Source organism: Stegodyphus dumicola, chromosome 7 (genome assembly GCF_044657685.1).
Source record: "Stegodyphus dumicola isolate Sdum_Otavi_A_Nest chromosome 7, ASM4465768v1".
Lineage (NCBI taxonomy): Eukaryota > Metazoa > Arthropoda > Arachnida > Araneae > Eresidae > Stegodyphus > Stegodyphus dumicola.
The window spans coordinates 7,971,148-7,992,925 of NC_140774.1; positions in this window are offsets into that span (position 1 = coordinate 7,971,148).

The window sequence follows — 21,778 nt, forward strand, 5'->3', positions numbered from 1 at the left end:
CAGGCTATTCCAGATGTGATTAAAATTTTAAAACTATTTAAGCAGCTAACCCAAGAAATGTCATCTCAAAACCAGGTTACTGTTTCCATAGTTTTAGCTGCTACTGAAAGCATACTTAGCATGTTCGAAAATTTAACTTTAAATATTAATACAAAAATTGGAAAAAATTCTACCTAATAAAATAATAACAGAATTCCAATACAGGTTCAAAAATTGCTATAGAAACTCAACATTATCTAAAGAAGCGCTATTATTAGACCCGCGGTTTAAGAAGCTGGCATTCAGACTTGCTAATGAATCAAATTATGAGTGTGCTAAAACTGCTGAAAACTGAGCTTGAAAAATATTTTAATGTTAACACACAGCAGACAGTAAAACCAAAGAAAGCCACACCAGCAATATTCACTGACAATAGCGAGGACTCAATTTGGAAAGACTTAGAACTCAGTAAAGAAAGACTTGCAACACAACAACATCAAACTCAGAAGACGACATCAAGTTGCAAGAACGACATAAAACTCAGTCTCAAATTCCACAGTATCCAGCATCGTCACTATTAGGCAATATCTTGAGGAATGCATTCTTTCTAGGAATGGTGGCAGGCACGGGCATCACTCTACCCTGAACTTTCAGTTTTAGCAGAGAAATAGTTACCAGTTATGCCTACCTCGAGAACTTTTTCGAAATCGCAGCAAATACAAAGTGGTGGTGGTAGTATATTTATGGCGCAGAGCTCCACAGGCCATATGCGCCAAACACAGGATTCATTTTTCAACATATGAACTATAGATTCAAGAAAAAAGTCTAAAGACTACAGCACACTTTTAAAATCAAGGCAAGTAAAAAGATATTGAAATAGTGGGATGAAACTGCTGATTATGTCTCTGATAATGAGATATGCAGTATAGATATAAAATCCTAAAACATCTGATTCATTAAAATTCTAGCATAAAATCTCAGGACAAAATTCAAATTAAATAATAGAAACCTGTTTCTTTCAGGTACTGAAATTGTTATTGACCTCTCTTCCGATTAAACGGTTGAAAGGCAGGTCGCAGCTATAAAAATACTTCTCACGAAGACTATTAAAATATTGACAATTAAAATATGATACACTGAGAGGCAAACATTACAATTTGCACAAACAAGCTCATTCTCAGCTTTCACCAGGTAGTTATGCGTCACTCTAGTGTGCCCAATTCTAAGGCGCGTCAAAAGAACTTGCTCCTTACGATTGCAAAAAGTATGCGAATGCTCTATTTTAGCCTTCACACTTCTCAACTTGTTATGAATCTGAATGTCCCAAAATTGCTGCCATTTATTTCTGATCTTCTCTTTGATGAGACAACAGATATCGTTAAAAGGGATGAGGCAGCTAGACATTTCAACAGCAGACATCACTCCTTGCTTTTTATTCCTGTATGTCCAGGGACCCACGAAAACAGAATTTCAGATCCATGACTTATTAATTTAATATTTCGCTTCAGTACATCCACTATCACAGGACTGTCGGTGCTTCAAAAGGATTCTAAAGCTTTCAGTGCACAGTAAGAGTCTGTATATATAATGAAAATTCTATAGCATAGCATTGAGATGTACAAAAGCGCATTATAGATAGCAGTCAGTTCAGTGGTTAAGAACGAGGAGGCGTCGTGTAAATGTCTGCCCTCCAAACGGTCACCAATTATAAATGACATCTCTGCATGACAAATTGTTTCAGATCCATCGGTATATATAGAAAGATAACTGATGTAACTATGCCTGTGCTCAGCAAAAATTTGTCTGTACATCATGTCATTAGTGGTTGTTTTTCGTAACTGTGGAAAATGTCAATAAGCTGGATTTCTGCATTCTTCCAAGGTGGGATCTCAAAATGCTGTACTGCTTGTGGAGACATATCAAACAAGGAGATTTCTTCAATGAGATGACGAACTCTGGCAGGAAAATAAGGCACACAGGATGAACGTGCTTCAAATAAAAGGTCACAGATATCATCAAGTAAACACAGTTTATAAGGATGGTCAGCTTGAGACAATATATTAAAATGCTGTAAAAGAGACAACTCCTCACGCCTCAAACGGAGTGATGGCTCGTGACTGTCAACATAAAGGCTCTGCAAAGGAGATGTTCTGAAGGCACCACAGAGCCTAATCATTAACAGGATCTAGTTTTAACAACACTGAAGACTGAGTGGATCCGTAAACAAAAATGCACGCACCCAGTCTTCTGTTTTGAAAACGTAAATCCTTGTCTTTTTGCATATTCCTAGATCCTATTCAAAGCGATCTGGTGGTGGTAATAAGCCATATGCGCCAAACACAGGATTCCTTTTTCAAGTAAAAAGCCAAGTAAAAAGAGATTTAAATGGTGGTATGAAACTGCTGATTATGACTCTGATAATGAGATATGCAGTATAGATAAAAAATCCTAAAACATCTGATTCATTAAAATTCCAACATAAAATCTCAGAACAAAAATCAAATTAAATAATAGAAACCTGTTTCTTTGAGGTAGTCAAACAAATTCGTATTGACCTCTCTTCCGATTAAACGGTTGAGAGGCAGGTCGCAGCTATTAAAATACTTCTCACGAAGACTATTAAAATATGGACATTTAATTAAAACATGATGGGCTGAGAGACAAACATCACAATTTGCACAAACAGGCTCCTTCTCAGCTTTCACAAGGTAGTTATGTGTCACCTCTAGTGTGCCCAATTCTAAGGCGCGTCAAAAGAACTTGCTCCTTATGATTGCAGGTAGTATGCAAATGCTCTATTTTAGCCTTCATCCTTCTCGACTTGTTATGAATCTGAATGTCGCAAAGTTGCTGCCATTTATTTCTAATCTTCTCTTTGATGACACAACGTATATCTCTAATAGGAATGAGGTGGCCGGACATTTCAACAGCAGATTTCACTGTGATGTCCGCCAGGTCATTGCTCTCTATTCCTGTATGTCCGGTGACCCAGCAGTACAGAATTTATTATCCACACCTTGTCAGTTTAATATTCAACTTGAGAACATCCACTATCACAGGATTCTCGGTGCCACAAAAGTATTCTAAAACTTTCAGTGCACTGTAGGAGACTGTATATACCAAAGCGATCTGGAGCTGCCTCTCTACATGTCTCATATGCGCACCTCAACAGCTAATTTGTAGATCATTAACATATAAAGATCCTGAAATGGTGGAAGGAAGTTGGTTTAATACAGAATTTATTTTTAGGCTGAATAGAGTTACACTAAGCACTTAACAGCACTGGCGTATGATGTATTTTGTCGAAGCTTGTGCTCTGGACTAATCTTCTGGTTTTGATGTAATGTTCCTAGTAACTTTTGCAGTCTGGACTTCTTTTTCCGATTTCCATTTTGGGCACATGCGAGAAAATGCTGGGTGGTCACCCTTGCAGTTTATACACAATGGCGCAGCGGTACAATTCTGAGAATCATGGCCAGTCTGTGAGCATCAGGCGCAGGTGAGGCTGAAATGAAAAGACGTCTTAGAATGGCCAAAACGCTGCCATTGCAAGCATCGCATAGGGTTTGGAATATAAGGTCTTACAGGACAAGTTAGGTATCCGGCCTTAATATTCTTAGGCAGATCAGGTGTGCTGAAGGTAGGATCACGTGTTTCGTGTTGATCAACTTACCTTCTTTACGCATCCGCCTAACACAGCAGACATTTTGGTCAGACAGCTCGGAAGCGATCTCTTCTTCACAAGAATACAGAAGGTCGAATTCTGAGATTACACCACGACAATAATACAGTGACTAATGTACTGTTACAGTGACATTCACTTGCCCAAGTTTAGTTATTTGAAGTAAAGAAGCAGACTGGGTAGCTGAGGTTATATCAATAAGCAAGTCTCCAGAGTGGAGAAGTTTTATATTATTTGGCTCAACAATACAAGAATGAATGTATTTATTTATTACGAAAGCAGACTCTACTGGGACATCTGGGAACTCTCCTTGCTCTGCCCACTCATGCTTCTCTCGCCCAATGGCGTTGCCGCTGCTAGGTACGCGGAGTTTCTTGGTCGACTCATTCGTCTTTTAGGCAGCTGCATTCTTCCATTTTTCATGTAATCACATTGAATTATCCAAAAACTAACAGATGGGGTACTTCGTATCCCTTTACCGCGACATGTGCACATTATTTTCAATTTTGCGATAAATGCTCATGGTTTTAGACAAAAGCGTCTCGACGTTTGTGCCACGTCTTTTTAGCGCAAGTTCTTAAGTCAGTAAACCAGCGATTAGGGAAGTGAGGGCTTGCTGAAATAGGATATGTACATATCCTAATAATGGTGTCGCTGGTTCACCGACTTGAAGTCATACAAAGTACCCCATCTGTTTGTTTTTAGATAATTCAATGTGATTGGCATTGTCTTGGAAAACATGATGTTATTTTAACAAATAAGGCTATTACCGATTAAAAGAATGAAATCATAGCGAGATAATGAATCAAATGATCCTATCTTATCAGTAAATGACTATATAAGTAAGCTGCTTAGAAACATCTGATCTCAGTAGATTTCTCATTTCGTTGCAAATCTTGGAGGATTGTACTTCGAAGCAGTCATTCTTAACTCTTACAATAATCACGATGACCGAAATATTTGATGATAAGTTAATAATGTCAATTTTCAAAGATTTTCATGGCAAAGAAAAAACTGATTCTGTCTTTGCGCAACTCAGCATGTATCCGTTCCAACCCTTTGATCAGAACATAACCTTTGAATATTTACAGCCACCAACATATTTCAGCTCAACTTTGTTGCGCCTATGGGGAAGAAGATGGACTCACCTACAGTTTTTCGGGGACATCGATTGTCACCCAGCCCTCTACTCCTATGCTGCAGCATATTAAAAGTGAAACGGAAGCACTCACCCACGAAAAATATAATTACGTTCTGCTCAAAAAATATTCTGACGCGGATGCCAAGATAATCCGCTCACGGAAACTATGAAAGCTCCCTGGACCCTTCCTACTGCATTCCCACTCTGAGTTACAGCACGATGCAAGTAATGTATTTTACAAGGGAGAATTATATGACTCACATTGAGTCTGGAACATGGATCGCTTCTAGTGATGACCCCCCTTCCCAACGATTGTAGTCTGGAAACATGGTAACCCATCCCAGCCCGAAGTGAAGACTAATCGAATAAGTTTCACGTTTAAGAAAAATTACATCTTCACAACCGAACTGTTCTTCTGATGAAATAGACTTTAGTTATTATGACGACATAATTAACTCCATAACCTCAAAACCATATATGAATAAAAAGACTTTTGCATGCAAGAAAGCACGTTTAGAAGATGAGATAGCAGCCCAGGACGACTGGTTGAGTCGGCATTATCACTCGTCATGAAATCATGGTGAAGTGACTAATTATTGGTCATAAAAAAGGATGTGTCATCTTTCCATCATTGTAAGTAGAAATAATTCGTATGTTCGCTAATAAGAATGTTCAAATTCATATACAGAACTTTGCAGAAAAGAATAATTTTAACTGTGGATCTTCTCTTGAAGGGGTGAGTATGAATCCTGCAATGTGGTATGATTTCATGAACAAATTACCAAACTTTAATTTCAAATATTCGAAAGCATCTTTCATACCGAGTAATCAGTTGGCGGTATTTCACGCAATGTTCAACAAATTATTAAAAGCTCCTCCAGTGGTTTCCGTTTAACACCAAATTGTTTTGAATTAACAGTCATATCTGACCGATAAAACTTTCAGATTTATAAAGTGAAATAAAACAGACTATCCAAACTGCTCTTTTTCAAAATGTGTTGTTCTGTATTGCTGGGTTCCTGGACACGTAGGGATCAAGGGAAATGAGCTCGCAGATATCATAGCTAAGTCTGCTGTTGATCTGTGCAGCCAGCATGTTCTGCTGATGGACATTAAAAATCTTATCAAAGGAAAAGTCCTAAAGAAGTGGCAACTGTTGTGGGATGCCCAGGTTAGCAATAAGCTTAAAACTGTAAAACCTTTAGTTGAATACTGGGACTCGATAGGAAACCGAAGGGAGGATGTTATTCTAACTCGTCTTCATATTAGTCACACTCGTGTAACGCATAGTTACCTTTTGAAGGCTGAGAGTGAACCTGTTTGTTCCTAGTGTGATAGTATTCTTACAGTACGTCATATTTTAACTGAATGTCCATATTTTAACTCGCTTAGACTAAAGTATTTTAACAATTCTGACTTGCCTCTTGGCCGTATAATCGAGAAAGAGGCCAATTCTAATTTATTTCAATATCTCAAGGAGAGTGAGTTTTGTTATTTAATTTGACTTTCTTTTGATGAGTATTTGGATTTTAGTGCTATTAATTTTATTGTAATCATGTTTTATGTTTTCATACATGCATCGCATCTTATATAATTACCCAATTTATGAATTTCTTCATTTTAACTTTCACTATTTTTATTACCTCTTTTTATCTTATAAGCCTGTTTTTGTATTAAACTTGTGATTGCGTTGAATTTATTTGTGGATGTGACTGCAACTTGTTTTTCTTTAACTATCAAGTGTCTGCTGCTAATAACATGTCCAGGTTGTGTGCCACAATAATTACCATTACCATTACCATTCAAAATGTGTTACTGCATGAGATAAGAAAATGGCGATCAGAATACCAGCAGCTGGAACAATTAACTAGCGAGCAATGCATGCAGAAACTTAATATTATTTACGAAGATTACTCAACCAGTCTCAACGAGGTATTTATTTGTGAGGGATGTGCAGTTGATCATCCAACTCACCGTCGCCACCCGTGTATAATGGGAACGCAACCCCTAACTCGGGAAAAAGCTACAAATAATACTGACAAAGCTATATTGTCAATGAACTTTAAAAGACTTGCTCAAAAACACTTGCAGTTGTACATATGACAGTGATCATGTTCTAAAGAATATTTCATTGCCAACTTTATGTGATAGAATAGAAAATTTGTGAGAGAAAATTGTTTCAATAAATAAATGTTTTATTTATATTTAAATGTATCTTTATTTAGCTGTTAACTGTTTCATATTATGTTTTAAATGAATATCCCTACATTACTCTTACTGCTTAAGTCTTTTGATAACTTATCATAAGAATACTCATTTTTACCATTTACTGCTTATAAGAAATGATATATTACTCAGGTTTTATACTAATGTATTACTAGATTTGACATTTCATTTAAGTATTGGTAAAGTTTTACTGTTTTTAATGATGTTGGTGGTGGTAATGGAGCAAAGCTCTGAAGGCATATGCGCCAAACACAGGATTCGTTCTCCAGAATACATACATACAAAACTACAATACAAATTTTAGATACAGAAAAATGTCTAAAGATAACAGCACAATTATAAAATTGAGGAAAGTAAAGAGATATTGAAATGGTGGGATGAAAATGCTGATTATGACTCAGATAATGAGATATGCAGTATATATATATATATAAAATCCTAAAACATCTGATTCATTAAAATTCTAACAAATCTCAAGACAAAAATCAAATTAAATAATAGACACCTGTTTCTTTCAGGTGCTGAAACAAATTGAAAGTCGAGAGGCAGGTTGCAGCTATTAAAATACTTTTCACAAAGACTATCAAAACATGGAGTAAGTGAGTGAGTGAGTGAGGGTTTTGGCACAAAACCAAAGATGATTAAGACGTGCCAAACACAAGGTAGGATCATCAAAATTGACGAAATTACAATAAATTAAAACAGATGATCATTTACGAGACTCCCGTTGACACACTGGAGGACTTCGTTGCACGACAATCCATTGAGGCTGGAAGCGTACTCTAAATGCATGTCGTTTTTCAAAATGTTTGTCAATCCCTTCTGTGACGTTACCAAGCATGTATTACTGCTGGTGGTCGCAATTCTAAACATTCATTGTGAATACTGAATTCCACATGGCTACAAAAAAGCACTTTGCGTTGATTTTGTACATAAACACATTTTCCTCTTGTGTCTTTTTTTTCTTTTTTTGTGTGTGGTTTTTTTTTTTTTTTTTTTTTCACTTTTTGCCTTAACCCGTCACTTTAGACCCTACATTCATATAAAAAACCATCATGTTTTAGATGCTCCACCACCCCTCCAAGTTTGTCCCATGAGCTATGAAACACCCTGTATATTAAAATTGGGAGCTGAAGTCTGCACTATTGGGTTGTTTTGAATGTCATGAGCAACATACAGCCGAATATACAAGGGTTGGAACTTTAATAGTGGCAACTATTTATTTACAAGGAATACAAAAGTGATTCATGTCACCATGTTTTACAATCCTTCAATATAGTCGCCAGGATTGAGTACAACCCGTTTCCAACGATGTGGAAGTCTCAGAATACCTGTAGCAGCGCCCATTTTGTTGATAGTTTGAATGGACCGGTCTACTGCCGCAGGAACAGTTTGGAAGCGAGTGCCACGAAGTGGTTCCTTCATCTTAGGAATTAAGTCATAGTCACAAGGGCTTATATCTGGGGAATATGGGGGATGGTAAAGCACTTCCCAACACCATCGCTTGAACAAATCAGTCACAGCTTGCACTGCATGCGGCCGAGCATTGTCATGCCAAATGAGAGGAGCGTTCTGCAGAAAGTGTTGCCATTTTTTTCTCAAAGCTGGTCGGAGATTGTGCTCCAAAAACGAGCAGTAATACTACGCAGTGACAGTCTGCTGTGGGGGAACGGTATGTGTTAGGATGACACCATCACAGTCGTACAGGAGAATCACCATAACTTTCACATTGCTGGGGTACTGATGAAATTTCAAACGTCGTGGTGACCCGTGATGACGCCATTCGTTTGATTGGCATTTCAGTTCTGGCTGGTACGATCGGGCCCAAGTCTCATCCAGCGTAATGATACGGCGTAAAAAAGCATCTCCTTCGCACTAATACCGCTCCAGGTGGGTTCGGGCAGCATCGTATCGTAGCTCTTTCTGCATTTCCTTCAATTGATGTGGAACCCATCGTGAAGCAATTTTTCTCATGGACATGCATTCCTTGAGAATGTGCAGCACAGTCGAATGCGCTAATCCTGTTTGTCCGGCCAGCTGACGAATCGTTTGGCGGCGATCACTGTCCATTAGTGCAGCAAGAGCTTGCATGTCTGCATCGCTGACACTCGGACGACCTGGCTGCAGCATGTCTGCCACGTTTTGGCGTCCTTCATTGAATGCTTTCACCATCTTGCTACGGTTCTGTAAGGCAATGCAGATTCCCCGCAAGCCTCTTGAAGCCCTTGATGACACTGTCGTGCTGTACGACCTCTGGCACATTCAATTTTTATCCAACATCGTAGTTCTTGTTTCGAAAACATCCTCAGAACACTTACTTTAGACAGTGAGCTAATACAAGGATTCGTTCTTCGCATCACTCTGCATGCGCGTGACGTAGGCAGAACGAGTCTTTTTGCTGAGAGGTAGGTATGTAGTTTACGTGTGGTATACGCGATATTCTTTGGTTTTGTTGCGTAGCGTTTTTTCAGCTGTGTAGCCACTATTAAAGTTCCAACCCTCGTATAAAAAAGGAATTATGTACCTTGCTGCCCCATTGAAATTTACAAAATAAAATATTTGTCTGCGTAACAGACAATGCACCAAATATGAAAGCAGCTATACGATTAGCCACTTTTGAACATTTGCCTTGTGTCGCACATACACTTAATTTCATTGTGCACGCGAGACTTCATGGTGCGGAACTATATTGCCTCATAAAAGAATATAAATCTTCGTGGAGCATTTTCACAGAAGTCCGTTGACAACCAAAAAAATTGCTGAGGTGCAAAAGCAGCTCAGGTCTGGTAAAAAGCCTCTTAAATTAAAAATGGACGAAGTGACTAGATGGAACAGCACCTTGGATATACCAGAGAAAGAATGTGTATCCTTCAGGAGCCTCTAGAAGCAGCCCTTGGACTCCTACACAATCCTGTTGCAAATCTGTCAGAAAGTGACTGGCAGGCTATTCCAGATGTGATTAAAATTTTAAAACTATTTAAGCAGCTAACCCAAGAAATGTCATCTCAAAACCAGGTTACTGTTTCCATAGTTTTAGCTGCCACTGAAAGCGTACTTAGCATGTTCGAAAATTTAACTTTAAATATTAATACAAAAATTGGAAAAAATTCTACCTAATAAAATAATAACAGAATTCCAATACAGGTTCAAAAATTGCTATAGAAACTCAACATTATCTAAAGCAGCGCTATTATTAGACCCGCGGTTTAAGAAGCTGGCATTCAGACTTGCTAATGAATCAAATTATGAGTGTGCTAAAACTGCTGAAAACTGAGCTTGAAAAATATTTTAATGTTAACACACAGCAGACAGTAAAACCAAAGAAAGCCACACCAGCAATATTCACTGACAATAGCGAGGATTCAATTTGGAAAGACTTAGAACTCAGTAAAGAAAGACTTGCAACACAACAACATCAAACTCAGAAGACGACATCAAGTTGCAAGAACGACATAAAACTCAGTCTCAAATTCCACAGTATCCAGCATCGTCACTATTAGGCAATATCTTGAGGAATGCATTCTTTGTAGGAATGGTGGCAGGCACGGGATCACTCTACCCTGAACTTTCAGTTTTAGCAGAGAAATAGTTACCAGTTATGCCTACCTCGAGAACTTTTTCGAAATCGTAGCAAATGCAAAGTGGTGGTGGTAGTATATTTATGGCGCAGAGCTCCACAGGCCATATGCGCCAAACACAGGATTCATTTTTCAACATATAAACTATAGATTCAAGAAAAAAAGTCTAAAGACTACAGCACACTTTTAAAATCAAGGCAAGTAAAAAGATATTGAAATAGTGGGATGAAACTGCTGATTATGACTCTGATAATGAGATATGCAGTATAGATATAAAATCCTAAAACATCTGATTCATTAAAATTCTAACATAAAATCTCAGGACAAAATTCAAATTAAATAATAGAAACCTGTTTCTTTCAGGTACTGAAATTGTTATTGACCTCTCTTCCGATTAAACGGTTGAGAGGCAGGTCGCAGCTATTAAAATACTTCTCACGAAGACTATTAAAATATGGACATTTAATTAAAACATGATGGGCTGAGAGACAAACATCACAATTTGCACAAACAGGCTCCTTCTCAGCTTTCACAAGGTAGTTATGTGTCACCTCTAGTGTGCCCAATTCTAAGGCGCGTCAAAAGAACTTGCTCCTTACGATTGCAGGTAGTATGCAAATGCTCTATTTTAGCCTTCATCCTTCTCGACTTGTTATGAATCTGAATGTCGCAAAGTTGCTGCCATTTATTTCTAATCTTCTCTTTGATGACACAACGTATATCTCTAATAGGAATGAGGTGGCCGGACATTTCAACAGCAGATTTCACTGTGATGTCCGCCAGGACATTGCTCTTTATTCCTGTATGTCCGGTGACCCAGCAGTACAGAATTTATTATCCACACCTTGTCAGTTTAATATTCAACTTGAGAACATCCACTATCACAGGATTCTCGGTGCCACAAAAGTATTCTAAAACTTTCAATGCACTGTAGGAGACTGTACATACCAAAGCGATCTGGAGCTGCCTCTCTACATGTCTCATATGCGCACCTCAACAGCTAATTTCTAGATCATCAACATATAAAGATCCTGAAATGGTGGAAGGAAGTTGGTTTAATACAGAATTTATTTTTAGGCTGAATAGAGTTACACTAAGCACTTAACAGCACTGGCGTATGATGTATTTTGTCGAAGCTTGTGCTCTGGACTAGTCTTCTGGCTTCGGCGTAAGAGATGTTCCTTGTAACTTTTGTAGTCTGGATTTCTTTTTCCGATTTCCACTTTGGGCACAAGCGAGAAAATGCCTGGTGGTCACCCTCACAATTTATACACAAAGGCGCAGCGGTACAATCATCAGAATCATGGCCAATCTGTGAGCATCGGGCGCATGTGAGCCTGCCACGACAAGACGTCTTAGAATGGCTGAAACGCTGGCATTGGAAACATCGCATAGGGTTTGGAATATAAGGTCTTACAGGAATATTTAGATATCCGGCCTTAATATTCTTAGGCAGATCAGGCGTTTTGAAGGTAAGGATCACGTGTTTCGTGTCTATCAACTTACCTTCTTTACGCATCTTGATCTGCCTTACACCGCAGACATTTTGTTCGGATAGCTCAGGAGCGATCTCTTCTTCAGAAACGTACAGAAGGTCGAATTCTGAGATTACACCATGACAATAGTTCAGTGACTTATGTGGTGTTACAGTGACATTCGCTTGCCCAAGTTTAGTTATCTGAAGTAAAGAAGCAGACTGGGTGGCTGAGTTTGTATCAATAAGCAAGTCTCCGGAGCGGAGACGCTTTATATTTCTCGGCTCACCAATACAAGACTGGATGTATTTGTTTATTACGAAAGGAGACATCTTGTGCATATCACCAGAAGGACTAGAGATTACTAGGAAACGGGGACTATTGTTATGATTTTTATTATTTGCATCTGTCCGTAATTTTTTTGCAGAATTTTCAGAACTAGGTTGAGCGACAGGTTGAGTGACTGGTTTAGTAGGAGATGTTTCAGAACTAGGTTGAGTGACTGGTTTAGTAGGAGATGTTTCAGAACTAGGTTGAATGATTGGTTTAGTAGTAGACGTTTCAGAACTAGGTTGAGAGACTGGAGTGACTTCAAAATCTTTTAATAAAAAAATATGTGAATTTGCCATATTGAAAATAGAAAAGATTCGGCTCCGACGGCCCCGCCCACCACGGAGCCCAACAAGGGAACACAGATTCTTGTGTTAGGGCTAGCCGGACCTATACGTGAACTGAAGCCCCACAGTCGGCTTTCCCGAAAGCAGGTACTCCCAAGAGCTTGACCCCAAGCCACTGACACAAGGACTAGTGACCAGCCGATTGACACCCGTGAGGACGACTAAGGTGCCTCCCGTTTAGCTGAAGCAGAGGCCAAAGTAGTGTGTTGGGGACAGTACCTCGCCCCTCAACTACCAGGATGAGTGAGTGAGTGAGTGAGTGATTATGGCGCAAAAACCAGAGATGGTTATGACGCGCCAAACAAAAGATAGGATGATTACAATTGATGACATTAAAATTCAATAAATAAAAACAAGTAGGAAAATGTATCAAATCCAGAGGATGATGTCATATTAACACAAGTTAAAAGCACACATTAAAATTCAAGATACAGTCTTCAAAACAAATTACATTTGGTAATAAAAGTCAGTCTCTTTTAAATAATAAAATAAATTACAATTGACCTCTCCTCCGATTAAACGGTCGAGAGGTAAGTCACAGCTATTAAAATATTTCTGACGAAGACTGTTAAAACAGGGACACTCAATTAAAATATGACGGACAGATAGACAAACATTACAATTTGAACAAACAGGCTCATTCTCAGCTTTTAAAAGGTAGCTATGTGTCACTCTAGTGTGACCAATTCTGAGGCGAGTCAAAAGAACGTCCTCCTTACGATTTTTGATAGATTCCCAATGCTCAATTCTAGGTTTTACTTGTCTTAACTTGTTTTGAAGCTGAACATCCCAAATCTGTTGCCATTTTTTTCGGACCTTTCCCTTGATGACACAGCAGATATCTCTAAAAGGGATAAGGCGACTAGACAGTTGAACAGTAGATTTGGCTGCGATACCTGCAAGCTCATTTCCCTTTATTCCAGCATGTCCAGGAACCCAGCAGTACAGGACTTCATATCCTCGAATCGTTAAGTTTATATGAATTTTGAGAACATCGACTACCACAGGATTCTGAGTGTTGGGAAAAGCTTCCAAAGATTACAGAGCACTATACGAGTCTGTATAAACTATGAACTTTTTGTGGCAGAGCTTCGAGATCTACAAAAGACCATAATATATTGCAGTTAATTCAGATGTTATGACTGAGCAAGCATGGTGCAGGCATCTGCCCTCAATGTAATCTTCATATACAAAAGCCATCCCGACATGATCATTTGACTTTGATCCATCTGTGTAAATCGGATAGTAACTGCTATATTTCTGCCTGTGCTCAGCAAAGAGTTGTCTGTAAATGATCTCGTTAGTGCTCGCTTTCACGTGATGTTTGAAAACATCAAGAAGCTGAATCCGTGGATTTTCCCAAGGTGGAATTTCGAAATTCTGTACTGCTTGGGGGTGCATATCAGAGAGGGAATGTTCCTCAATGACAGGGCGAACTCTTAAAGGAAAAGTAGGAACGCAGGATGGACGCGTTTCAAATAAAACGTTACACGCATCATCGAGTAAGCACAGTTTATTGGGATGTTCAGGTTGGGATAGAATATTAAAATATTGCAAGAGGGACATTTGCTCACGCCTCAGATAAAGTGACAGTTCGTTACAGTCAACGTACAGGCTCTGGACGGGAGAGGTCCTGAAAGCTCCTGAACAAATGCGCAGAGCTTGATGGTGAACAGGATCCAGTTTTAACAACACTGATGGCCGAGCGGATCCATAAACAACTGAGCCATAGTCCACTTTAGAGCGGACGAGCGCTCTGTAAATGCGAAGCATGGAGCAACGCTCTGCACCCCAGGAGGTGTTCACCAACACTTTTAAAATATTTAGTGTTCTTAGACACTTCTTTCTCATGTTTAAAACATGAGAAAGGAAAGTCAATTTTCGGCCGAACGTCACTCCTAGAAATTTTACTTCGGGTGTAACTGGAATAATTGTACCATTCAGATATAACTCAGGCTCAGGATGGAGACCTCGCTTCCTACAAAAGTGAACACACACAGTTTTCTGTTTGGAAAAAGTAAATCCCTGTTTGTTTGACCATTCTTCGATCTTATTCAGAGCCATCTGCAATTGCCTCTGTACGTATCTCATGTCTGCTCCTCGACAGCTAATCTGCAGATAATCAACATATAGAGATCCCAGGATGGTGGGAGGAAGTTCTTTTAGTACAGAGTTTATTTTTAAACTAAACAGGGTTACACTGAGCACACAGCCTTGTGGCACACCCTCTTCCTGTTCAAAAACATCTGAAAAAACAGAGCCAATTCTTACTTGAAAAGTTCTAGTCTTCAAGAAATTTTGAATGAAAATTGGTAGGTTGCCGCGCAAGCCACTCTCGTGAAGATCCCGGAGTATACCGTATCTCCATGCCTTATCATAAGCTTTTTCAATATCGAAGAATATCGAGACAAGGTGGCTTCTTCTTACAAATGCTTTTCGAACAGATGTCTCTAAGAGGAGCATGTTATCTACAGTTTTTCTTCGCTTTCGAAAACCGCTCTGATAAGGCGATATAATATCATTCTTTTCCAAGAAGTAGACTAGGCGGCTGTTTACCATCTTTTCAAACAGTTTGCATATGCAACTCGTAAGGGTAATTGGCCGATAGTTCGATGGATTCCTTGGATCTTTCCCTGGCTTAGCAATAGGAATTACCACAGCTCTCCTCCACGCACTGGGAAAAATACGCTCATTCCACACTCTATTGTAAAGAGTGAGGAGGGCAGTCAGTGACTTATAGTTTTAGCATTTCGTAATTCACGCCATCAAGACCAGGAGAAGACCTATGTGTCTGCAATAAAGCTCTCTTTAATTCCAGCATAGTAAATGCTCTACTGTAAGTCTCAGATTTGGACGAGTTGAATGCAATGGGATTTATTTCAGAGTGCTGCTTGATAGAGAGAAATGCAGGTGAATAACGGCAGCAAATGTCTCACCGATAGTATTCGCAATTTCTTCTATGGAGCTAATCACTCGGCCATCTTTTTCCAAAAAGGAAAGTGAGTGGTCTTTATATATTCTGCATGCTTTTCGAACTCTTTCCCAAACCCGCTTACTAGGCGTACATGATGTAATTGATGACACATAGGAAATCCAAGAATTCCTTTGGCTCTGCCTCCTTACTTTTCGTGCGTTTGCTTTGGCTCTTTTAAATGCAATGAGGTTTCGCAGAGTAGGATATCTACGAAAAATACCCCATGCTTTTTTCTGTTTTTTCAGTGCTTCATGACAATCGCGATTCCACCACGGTTTCGAATATTTCAGTATTTTTCCTGATGTTCTAGGAATGGAAAGCATAGCTGCCTCAATAATAGTATTTGTAACTACTTCAACAGCATCATCGATATGCGCATCTTCTACCATTTCATCTGTGAGGTCTGCAATGGAAGAGAAGAGTTCCCAGTCTGCCCTGTCCAGTATAAACCGAGGGAGTCTCGACGTGGGGTTTGCTCCTCTTCGTGCAAGAGACACCAAAATGGGATAATGATCGCTGTTGTAAAGATCATTACCGACACTAAAGGTGCAAAATGGCAACAGAGATGGTGAACAGATGGCAAGGTCGAGAGCATGGAATGTCCTTGAAGGCTCATGGAAGTAAGTATCCTGCCCATTATTCAGGAGACAAAGGCTATGATCTTCGATCATTCGCTCAATTTGTCTTCCTCGGCAATTTGTATCTTTACTACCACAGAGCGGATTATGGCCATTAAAATCTCCTATTATGATGAAAGGCTCAGGCAGCTGCTTAATAAGACAATTTAAATCTTCCTGCTCAATGTGCTCATTAGGAGGCAAATAAAGAGAAACAACTGAAACTACAATATGAAAATTTACTGGTATAGCGACAACTTGGAGGGATCTCGTCAAAGGAAGGAAACTTGAGGGATAGTCGAGTGAGGTGAGAAGAGCTACACCTCCACAGGCACGTTCACCTGCAAGGTTATCTTTCCTGACGAAAGAGAACCTCCGAAGTTTTGCTGGTTGATCTGGTTTCAGATTTGTTTCCTGTACTGCCAAGCACACAGGGTGATGAACTTTGACTATACTTTTGATGTCGAGAAAAATTTGGTGGAATCCGTGACAGTTCCAAGAGATCAGGGTAGCCATTATAATTCATGTTTGTTTTTTCTGTGCTGCTTTTTTTTTTCGTGGAAGTAGATGCTCGGGAAGTTCTAGCCCCTCTTCTACTTCCATACTATCTGAATCTAAAGATTCAGATACCATATCCTCAAATGAACTATTACTATTACTTCTGTTTTTTGTTTCTATTTTTGAAGGCTGATTTTTGGATTTGCTCTGGATTGCTATTTCTTGTTTTTGTACTACATGAGTCGGAGTTTCCTTTTTCTGGCTTGCATGCTTCTGGGTTTTGTTTGGAGGAATCTGTGCATTTATCAATGTTTGAGTTGCAACGGTCCTTGTTGCTTTAATGGCACTAGCATATGATCTATTTGGTTGAAGCTGTGTGCTTTGAACCAGCCTTCTGGCTTCTGCGTAGGAGATGTTTCTAGTGACTTTTGTCGTCTGTACTTCCTTTTCTGTTTTCCATTCTGGACAAGAACGAGAAAATGCCGGATGATCGCCTTTGCAATTTACACACAATGCAGCAGCAGTGCAATTTTCACTATCGTGACCAACCGACGAGCATCGAGCACACGTCAGGCTGCCACGACAGGATGTTTTAGAGTGACCAAACCGCTGGCATTGGAAGCATCGCATTGGGTTGGGAATATACGGTCTTACGGGGCAGTTTAGATACCCAGCCTTTATATTCTTTGGCAGATCAGGCGATTTGAAGGTCAGGATCACGTGTTTTGTGTCGATCAACTGACCTTCCTTACGCATCTTGATCCGCTTAGCAGCACAAACCTTTTGGTCAGCCAACTCAGAAACCAACTCTTCTTCTGAAACAAGCATAAGGTCGATTTCCGAGATCACACCTTTACAGTAGTTAAGTGTTTTGTGTGCTGACACAGTTATAGGTACTTGTCCAAAATTGGTTTGACTCAAAAGTGAAGCAGACTGGATGGTTCTACTGTTCAAGAAATTCTGAATGAAAATTGGTAGGTTGCCGCACAAGCCACTCTCGTGAAGATCCCGAAGTATACCGTATCTCCACGCCTTATCATAAGCTTTCTCAATGTCGAAGAATACCGAGACAAGGTGGTTTCTTCTTACAAATGCTTTTCGAATGGATGTCTCTAAGAGGAGCATGTTATCTACGGTTGTTCTTCCCTTTCGAAAACCACTTTAATAAGGCGATATAATATTATTCTTTTCCAAGAAGTAGACTAGGCGGCTGTTTACCATCTTTTCAAACAGTTTGCAAACACAACTGGTAAGGGCAATTGACCGATAGTTCGAGGGATTCCTCGGGTCTTTCCCTGGCTTCGCAATAGGAATGACAACAGCTCTCTCCTCCATGCACTGGGAAATGTACGCTCCTTTCACACTCTATCGTAAAGTGTGAGAAGGGCACTCAGTGAGTTATAGGACAGATGCATTAGCATTTCATAATACATGCCGTCCAGACCCGGACAAGACCTATGTGTCTGCAACAAAGCTCTCCTTAATTCAACCATAGTAAAGTCTCTACTGTACAGCTCAGATTTGGAAGAGTTGAATGCGATGGGATTTATTTCAGAGTGTTGCTTTATAGAGAGAAATGCAGGTGAATAGTTTCTGCTGGAAGAAACGGCAACAAATGTCTCACCGATAGTATTCGCAATTTCTTCTATGGAGCTAATCACTCGGCCATCTTTTTCCAGAAAAGAAAGTGAGTGGTCTTATATGAAATCCAGGAATCCCTCTGGCTCTGCCTTCTTACTTTTCGTGCATTTGCTTTGGCTCTTTTAAAGGCTATGAGGTTTTGCAGAGTCAGATATCTACGAAAAATGCCCCATGCTTTTTTCTGTTTTTTCAGTGCTTCATGACATTCGCGATTTCACCATGGTTTTGAATATTTTAGTAGTTTTCCTGATGTTCTAGGAATGGAGAGCATAGCTGCCTAATAGTATTAGTAACAGCTTCAACAGGGTCATCGATATGCCCATCTTCTACCATTTGGTCTGTGAGCTCTGCAATGGAAGAGAAGTGTTCCCAGTCTGCCCTGTCCTGTATAAAACGAGGGAGTCTCGTCATGGGATTTGCTCCTCTTCGTGCAAGAGACACAAAAATGGGATAATGATCACTGTTCTAAAGATCTTTTCCCACATTAAAAGTGCAAAAAGGCAACAGAGATGGTGAACAGATGGCAAGGTCGAGAGCATGGAATGTCTTTGTAGGCTCATGGAAGTAAGTATCCTGCCCATTATTCAGGAGACAATGGCTATGATCTTCGAACATCTGCTCAATTTGTCTTCCTCGGCAATTTGTATCTTTATTACCCCAGAGAGGACTATGGCCGTTAAAATCTCCTATTATGATGAAAGGCTCAGGCAGCTGCTCTAAAAGACCATTTAAATCTTGCTGATCAATATGCCCATTTGGAGGCAAATACAGAGAAACGACTGTAACAACAATATCAAAATTTTTTTGAGTAGCGACAACTTGGAGGGATGTCGTCAAAGAAAGCACATTTGAGGGATAATCCAGTGAGGTGAGGAGACCTACACCTCCACTGGCTCTCGCACCTGCAATGTTATCTTTGCTGACGAAAGAAAACCTCCGAAGTTTTGCCTGTCGTTCTGTTTTAGATTTGTTTCCTGTATAGCGAAGCATACAGGATGATAAGCATTGATTATGTCTTTGATGTCGAGCAAATTTCGGTGGAAACCGCGACAGTTCCATGAGACAAGGGTGGCCATTATTATTGATGTTTGTTGTTCCTGTGTTCCTTTTTAGTTTTGCATGGAAGCAGATGATTGGGAACTTCTAGTTCGTCTTCCACTTCCATACTGTCTGAATCTGCAGATTCAGAAATAATTTCATTTGCAGAACTATTGCTGGGACTTCTATTGTTCGTTTCTATTTTTGGAGGTACAGTTTTGGGTTTGCTCGGGATTGCTATTTCTTTATTTTGTATGATATGTGTTGGATTTTCTTTGTTCTTGCTTGCAGGCTGCTGGTTTTTATTTGGTGAAGTCTGTGTACTTACGGAAGTTTGGGTGGCTATTGTGCGGGTTGATTTCACGGCATTAGCATATGATTTGTTTGATATAGGCTGTGTGCTTTGAACTTGTCTTCTGGCTTCGGCATACGAAATGTTCCTGGAAACTCTTATGGTCTGCACTTCCTTTTCTAATTTCCATTTCGGACAGGAACGAGAAAATGCTGGATAGTTGCCCTTGCAATTTATACACAGTGCTGCAGCGGTGCAATTTTCGCTATCGTGGCCAACCGACGAGCATCGAGCACACGTCAGGGTCCCACGACAGGACATCTTGGAATGGCCAAAACGCTGGCACTGGAAGCATCGCATGGGGTTTGGAATATAAGGCCTTACGGGGCAGTTTAGATATCCAGCCTTAATATTTTTCGCAGATCAGGCGAGTTGAAGGTCAGGATCACGTGTTTCGTGTCTATCAACTTACCTTCTTTACGCATCTTGATCCGCCTAGCACCACAGACTTTATGGTCAGCTAACTCAGAAACGACCTCTTCTTCTGAAAAACACAGAAGGTCGATTTCCGAGATCACACCTCTACAATAATTCAGGGTTTTATGCGCTGACACAGTTATAGCTACATTTCCAAGTTTGGTTTGTGACAAAAGGGAAGCAAATTGGGTTGGCGAGACAGTATCTATAAGCAGGTCTCCAGAACGGAGACGCTTTATGTTCTTTGGTTCACCTATGCAAGAACGGATATATTTGCTTACAACGAAAGGGGACATCTTTTGCAGTTCACCAGAGGGACTCGAGACTACAAGGAAGCGTGGATTATCAGTGATTACTTTGGCATTTGCATCGGTACGTATTTTCTTAGTAAGAGATTTATCAATTATTTCAATACTTTGGTAGTTTTCATTTGATTTCAGAAAAAACATAGAAGCCATATTTAAGAAAGAAAAGATTCGGGTCCGACGGCCCCGCCCACCACGGAGCCCAACAAGGGAACACAGATTCCTGTGTAAGGGCTAACCGGACCTATACGCAAACTGAAGCCCCACAGTCGGCTTTCCCGAAAGCAGATACTCCCGAGAGCTTGACCCTAAGCCACTGACACAAGGACTAGTGACCAGCCGATTGACACCCGTGAGGACGACTAAGGTGCCTCCCGTTTAGCTGAAGCAGAGGCCCAAGCAGTGTGTTCGGGACAGTACCTCGCCCCTCAACTACCAGGACCCTCCTTTCCAGCGACACGGATCTCCACGCACGGCAAACACGTGGGCAGTTTTCTCGCCATTTGAAAATTGGACGCAAGGGTTGTTCCAGTTTCTCGTGACGAGCCCCAAACTCCGTAGAGAGAAACCACAAGGGAGAAGGGAAGGAGAAAAGTTCCAGTTAAGAGGAGAGGAGATGGAAAAGAGGATAGATCACTGGGGCTCCAAGATTGTGACACCCGTCTCATCAAGAAGATGATCCCCTGAAGGGCTAGGGTACCTCGGGATTGCCACACCCGTACTCACAAAAGTGAGCCCCCTGAGGGATGGGCACAGGCATGAAAATGCTGGGTGCTGACCCTTGCAATTTATACACGAAGGCGCAGCGGTACAATTTTCAGAATCGTGGCCAATCTGTGAGCATCGTGCGCATGTGAGGCTGCCACAACAAGACATCTTAGAATGGCCCAAACGCTGGCATTGGAAGCATCGTATAGGGTTGGGAATATAAGGTCTTACAAAACAATTTAAGTATCCGGCCTTAATATTCTTAGGCAGAACAGGCGTGTTGAAGGTAAGGATCACGTGTTTCGTGTCAATCAACTTACCTTCCTTTCGCATCTTGATCCGCCTAGCACCACAGACATTTTGGTCAGCTAACTCGGAGACGAACTCTTCTTCTGAAACACACAGAAGGTCGATCTCCGAGATCACACCTCTACAAGAATTAAGTGTTTTGTGTGCTGACACAGTTATAA